At 35.1% G+C, this 6,000-nt stretch overlaps 1 long non-coding RNA gene across 2 annotated transcripts in view; it reads left to right on the forward strand.

Moving 5' to 3' along the window:
• LOC112650376 (uncharacterized) overlaps nucleotides 1-5,559 on the forward strand; it is a 200,274-nt gene extending 194,715 nt beyond the window's left edge. Inside the window, exons 7-8 of one of the 2 annotated variants that reach the window (XR_007413952.1) lie at nucleotides 750-871; nucleotides 5,079-5,559. This is a non-coding gene — a long non-coding RNA (uncharacterized LOC112650376). The remainder of the gene's footprint in view (nucleotides 1-749; nucleotides 872-5,078) is intronic. The other variant, XR_007413956.1, reaches the window with a different exon arrangement.
• The last annotated feature ends 441 nt before the right edge of the window (nucleotides 5,560-6,000 follow it).

A 6,000-nucleotide genomic window follows, 5' to 3' on the forward strand; every position in this document is an offset into this window, starting at 1 on the left:
ACATCTCTCACTTTTTATGCTGTAGCTGGCAAAACATAAACCAGGAAGGCTGATAATAGAATTCTGTAACTAAGCCAGTCGTTTATCATCATGGCTGTATTACTTTGAAACCCACTCTGCTGGACCAAACAAAAGTTGGCAAAAGATGATAACACTCCCAAAGTCCTGTCAATCCACAAGGAGTCTTTGCCCTCAGGGCAGATAAAGACTAATTTAAAAATCTCAGTGCTGCTCACAGTGAAGCCATATGATCACAGTGTGACCAGGTTGGCCTGATTGCTTTTTGTTTATATAGTGTGAATCTTTGAGGTTGCCATGAGTCAATAATAGTAAAAATAAGTACCTCTGTCAGACCCCTACTGTATTCAGTGCTGATTATTACTAATTTTGTAGCATTATTAAAGCTTAATTCTGGAAGTAAATGAAGATATTTGTGACAAGTTGAGTATTTTCATGCTGTATCAGGAACTTGTAGAAAATATTATATATCTGTATTTCTGAAGTCCAGAGACCCAGTGAGATGAATTTACTGACTCAAGATGATGTAGGCTAGAATTGGCATACCTAAATTTGAATGCAGGCCTAATTCTAAAGTTAGATTCTTTGACCTATGTTATTAGATAAGATATGCTTCATCCATTAGACATTGAAGTTGTACTGCCTTACATTATTAATAATGGGTTGTAAGTCAATAACATCATCTTTATGTATAGAAATTACTAATAAGAATGTAACTCATTTGCCCGCAGGCTGACCTAGAAACATCTAAAATACTGGGATGTCAGTCTTCATATCTACACATATCATACATTCATGGAAATGCAGAAAATTATGGAGTGTGCGCTGCTTCCTGTGCATACTCTTTATTGGTGTAAGTATTAATATCTTTCATTCAGCAAACAATATTGACCAAGAACCAGGCATTATGCTAAGCATTGCTGAAATCTCTGAATAAGCAAGCAGAATTCCTGTCACCCAAAGAATGAACATTTTAGTTTAAGAAGGCAGATTGTAAACATATAAATAAAAAGTGAACACATCAGTAACTATGATCATTACAGATTATTGAAGTTGTTATGAATGACAAACACAGTGTGAGCCTGCAGAGAATAATGGGAAGGTGACTACTAAGAGCCAAGTAATTTGTTACTGCTCTTTTCTTCAATAGCAGTAACATCAATAAAGGACACATCTGAAGGTTTCTAAAAAAGGGGGAAAAAATCACTGGTAGATCTTTACATCAACCTCCCTGAGCGATATGAGTGATTTAAAAAAGAATCCATTCTTTCATCCAGAATTGCATTGATTGATGGTGCAGGTGTTTGAAGAAAGGAAGAATTTAGCAAGTGATAACCTTTACTTAAAACCTTAGTGTCTGTCAGCGGCTTATTGTTTTTAATAGGTAGCTAGTAAATGATATTTTGTTTCTATTTAAAAGAAAAAGAAAACCACAACTGTACCTTTCTGTCTGTGGTGGAGACAGAGTTGCAGCTATAGACGTTTAGCATCAGGGGGCTCCCAGGAATCATTTGGAAAAGTGTCATGATGGAATTGGAAGAGCCAGGTGTCCTGTCCAGGTTTGGGTCCCCAGTCGCTGGGATATGTCCTTGCACAGATCATAACTGATTTTTACAATCAGTAAAATGAGTCTTGCATCACTTACCCAATGATTACTGAGATTCCAATTTTAACAATTTCTGAATCTGTGTTGAGATTCAAAGGAATCTCATATTTATATAAATATGTAAATGATCTAGCTCTGGAGAAGGAGAGAGAATTTGTGAAGGTCAAGTGGGGAACAGAACTGCCTGTTTAGACTCTCTTAATAGTTTGGATATCGATTGGGATATTGTAAACACTTTGCTCTAAATCATTGAGTGCGGATTCCACCTGACTATTTCATCATTTTCCAGTCCAGTGTTTTCCTTTTGAAAGGAAACTGCAGCTCAGAGACATGAAGAGCTCAGCCGTTGTCTTAGTGGTCTTAGTGGCTGAACTGATACCAGGGTTCCAGAAGTAACTGAGTTCTTTTATTTGTATTGTTTTTTTTTTTTTTTAAGATTTATTTATTCATTTGAGAGAGAAAGAGAGTTTGAGCAGGGGTAGGAGCAAAGGAAAGAAATCCAAGCAGATTCTCCATTGAGCAGGGAGCCAGACACGGGGCTTGATCTCAGGACCCTGAGATCGTGACCTGAGCCAAAATTAAGTCAGATGCTCAAGCGACTGAACCACCCAGGTGCCCCTAGTTGTAACTGAGTTTTTGAGCTGTGACCACAGTTGTCTGTTAGGTTAACTCTGGATCATGTCCCTTCACATGTTAATTTTTAAATTGGAATCAGCCCTGTTCTGCTTCTGATTTTCTTTCTTTCTTTTTCCTTTATTGTTCATTATAAATTAATTAATATTGTGGAGATACAATTCAACCAACATCATGAAAACTTTGTTGTTCTAGACCATCTGGCTATGACTCCAAGTCAGTGCCCATGACAAAAGGGCAGGGAAATAGGTTGTAATTTAATTTGCCTGCTTTGTTTTTTCTCACTACTTTTGAACTTTACTCTTGTTAGCAATAAAACCAATAATGGCACTATCACTGCTCTGTCTACACAGAATGTCAAATTTTATATAGGATATCTACATCGAGCTGTGTAAAAAAAAAGGAGTCAAGTTTCATAGTATTTCTTTGTGAACATGTTCTTTATAGTTTCATACTATTTCTTTGTGAATACGTTCTTTATACCATTTCCAATAAACTAGAGTTATAAACATGAACTCTCTTGTAAAATCCTCTGAATAATCTGGCTATCCCAAAGGAATAAAACATATGTCCAAACAAAAACTCATACACTAATGATTATTCATAATCATCCAAGGATGGACACAATTCATATCAAAGGATGACCATATAAACAAATGTGGTATATCCAGACAGTAAATGATACTTGGCCATAAACAGAAACAAACTACAAATTTATGCTACAATATGGATGAATCTTGTCAATATCATGGAAAGTGAAAAAACAGTCATAAGACACTGCATATTGTATAATTATAGGAGATGTCCAAAGCATGTAAATACATAGAGACAAAAGGTAGGTTAGTAGTTACTGGGGCCTGGAAGGGAGAACGGAAAAGACAGCTATTTGGGTATAGGGTCGCATTTAGGGGTGATGAAAATGGTCTAAAATTAGATCGTGATAGTTGTATATTTCTGTGAATAAACTGAAAATACTAAATCTTATACTTTAGATGAGTGAATTTTATGGTATATGAATTATATTTCATTAAATCTGTTTAAACAATTATCTGTCTACATTGGCCTCTCTCTATTATCAAGCACTTGTAACACAGTTGAAATGGTAGATTTTTCAAATATAATTTAGAGATATAATACACAGAAATATAAAATGATTCGATAGTGAAGTGAAATACTTCTTGCAGTGTTTTCTGTTTCATGCTTTTGATTCCCAGGAAAGGTTGAAATTGATTCAGGAAGGTAGTCACAAAATTGTGTTTATTTTATGTTCTGACCTGGGAGACAGAGAGCAAGAAAGTGAAAAAACAAAGAGGCAGGATAGAGAAAGAAAATGACAGAATAGTAATTACCCTCTTGTTAGCAGTTTTGAAAAGGGTAACGTAATTTGATCCTGATATAACTCTGTCCTTTTATCAGAAAGCAGATGTACCACAATGGTTTCTGGTCTGGAATGCAAAGTTTTATAGTTTAAAAGCAATTTATCTAACAAGTCTTTAAAATTCTGAAGTCATTTAAAAATGTAAACTGAAAGGCTTTTTAAACAGCATTTTTTCTATATGGAAATAAAAGAGATGAGAACAAAATACAAACTTTGACATTTGACTGCATTTATAACCCTGGCACATTTGGTAAACATTTTGATAATGTTGAGTTAGAGTTTAAACAAATGACAAAGATATGTTCAAAACTTGGGTTTCTTAACTTAAACTTTACATCTGATTAGTTACTTCCCTAACTTTTATATCATGTTCCAAAAAGAAAATATTTAACCCAAGAATCAGTAATTTTAATTAGCTGAGTTCTAAAATTTGTAGCTTAAAAATAAAAGGTAAGTAAACTAAATCAACAGCTCAAGTACGCATTTTATTTGCTCATTTTCCTTGTGTGTGTGCTCTACAAAGTTTGAAGAATAGTCTACTAGCTTTTTTTTTCTAATGAACCTTACCTAAAGCAAACAATTCCCATCTATTACTTCAGCTCTGCCAGAATTATTATTCAAATGTATTCTGTCATATTAGAACTGTTGTAAATATTAGAATTAAATTTTAAAATGGTTGCTTCCACTTCGGTGGAAGATACACACATATAAGAAATAATGGATTTAAGCTATCTATAATACATGCCATAACAAAGGTATCTGGAGAGCCCCAGGAAAATATCTGGGAAGGAGAAGTAATTACTACTTTAGGGAATCTTGTCAGACTCTTCAGGAGAAGCACTTAGGCTGGCTTTTGACAGAAGAGTAGGTCAGGTTAGATAAGTAACTATAGGGGATTAAGAAAGAATGCAGAAGAAAGTCACCATAAGAAGCAATAACTTAAGGCAGGGCATATTCTGAAAACAAGTAAATTGGTAGGGACTCTTTAGCCTTCTGTAGTTCAGCTTTCCTTTCTTTTTGGATATCCTAATTAAGCAAACTGTGAAGGAGCCGTATACTACTATTGTGCCCATGTTTCACAGAAAGAGATCGTCTAGGGGTTGTGTGTGTGTATAAATCTGAAGCTTGTGGCACTTGGCCCATTTTTCAGAATGACTCTAAGGACCTGTCCTTTTATGCTCCATCATGCTGTCACTCCTTGATATTTTCAAACCTTTCTGGTGCCAGTTCGGGCATTGGATGGTTTGCCTCTAAAGATCACCTTGTAGACATGGCTCATACAGTGTCTGATATGGCAAATGTTCTTACAGCTCATGTGATCTTATAAAACCTGTTCTGCAAGCTTCTGCATCTCAGTTTTATGAATAAATGCATTTGAAAAACATAATTCTATGATACTATTTTTTAATCTGCCAAGAATAATGGAATCTTTCTCTGTTCTAGGGGACAAACAGAGCAAAGAGGATATTCATCACACAATTTGAATGAAGGATGACTGGTAGGCTAATTAATTTTCCTCTGCTAAGAAATTTAGACTCTGTTGCTAGAATATTCTTTTTGGAACATGACCCACACAAATCACTATGCCACTGATTTGATTATAAAAGTTATTTTAAAATAACTTGACTTTCTACCTTGTTGATTCAATATTGTTAGGAAAAGAAGTAAACTGCACAATTCATCATTTGTCCTTTGAGGCCTGTAAAAAAAAGAAAGAAGTGCACACCAAAGGTATACATGCAGTGTTTAAAAATAGGCTCCCACAAATTCTCCTATTCTGTGAAAATTTTCACATGTTTAAAAATAGACTCTCACAAATTTTCCTATTCTGTGAAAATTTTCATGCTATCCTGTTCAAATTTACCTACAAGCATCAATTGTCAGTATTACTGGAAATATAGATCTTGTTAAATTTTGGATAAATACCAACACTTGTCATGTGTTTGCATATACATGTGGATCAGTGAGTGCTTCCTCCTGTGAGCTGTATGAAAACACAGAATCTCTTGCTTCCTTCGTCATGGTTAATTTGCATGCTTGGGCTACATCAGGAGATCTCACAGGGCCTTGGCACCCAGTAAATATTGTCTGTCTGTTAGCAATACTATAAAACAAGAAACTTTACAATGGTAGATGAACTTTCCAGAAGTCACCACCAGCCTATTTCATTGTATTACATACAAGAATCAAATTTACTGACAAAATTAGCATTGCATTATCTTGGATGATAGTATGTTTCATACTCACTTTCTTTCTGTTTTGAAAAAAATCCAGGGATGTCTGGGTGGCTCAGTTAGTTAAGGGTTGGACTCTTCATCTCAGCTCAGGTCTTGATCTCAGGGTTATGAGTTCAAGCCCCATGCTG

Source organism: Canis lupus, chromosome 11, assembly GCF_003254725.2.
Source record: "Canis lupus dingo isolate Sandy chromosome 11, ASM325472v2, whole genome shotgun sequence".
Taxonomy (NCBI): Eukaryota; Metazoa; Chordata; class Mammalia; order Carnivora; family Canidae; genus Canis; species Canis lupus.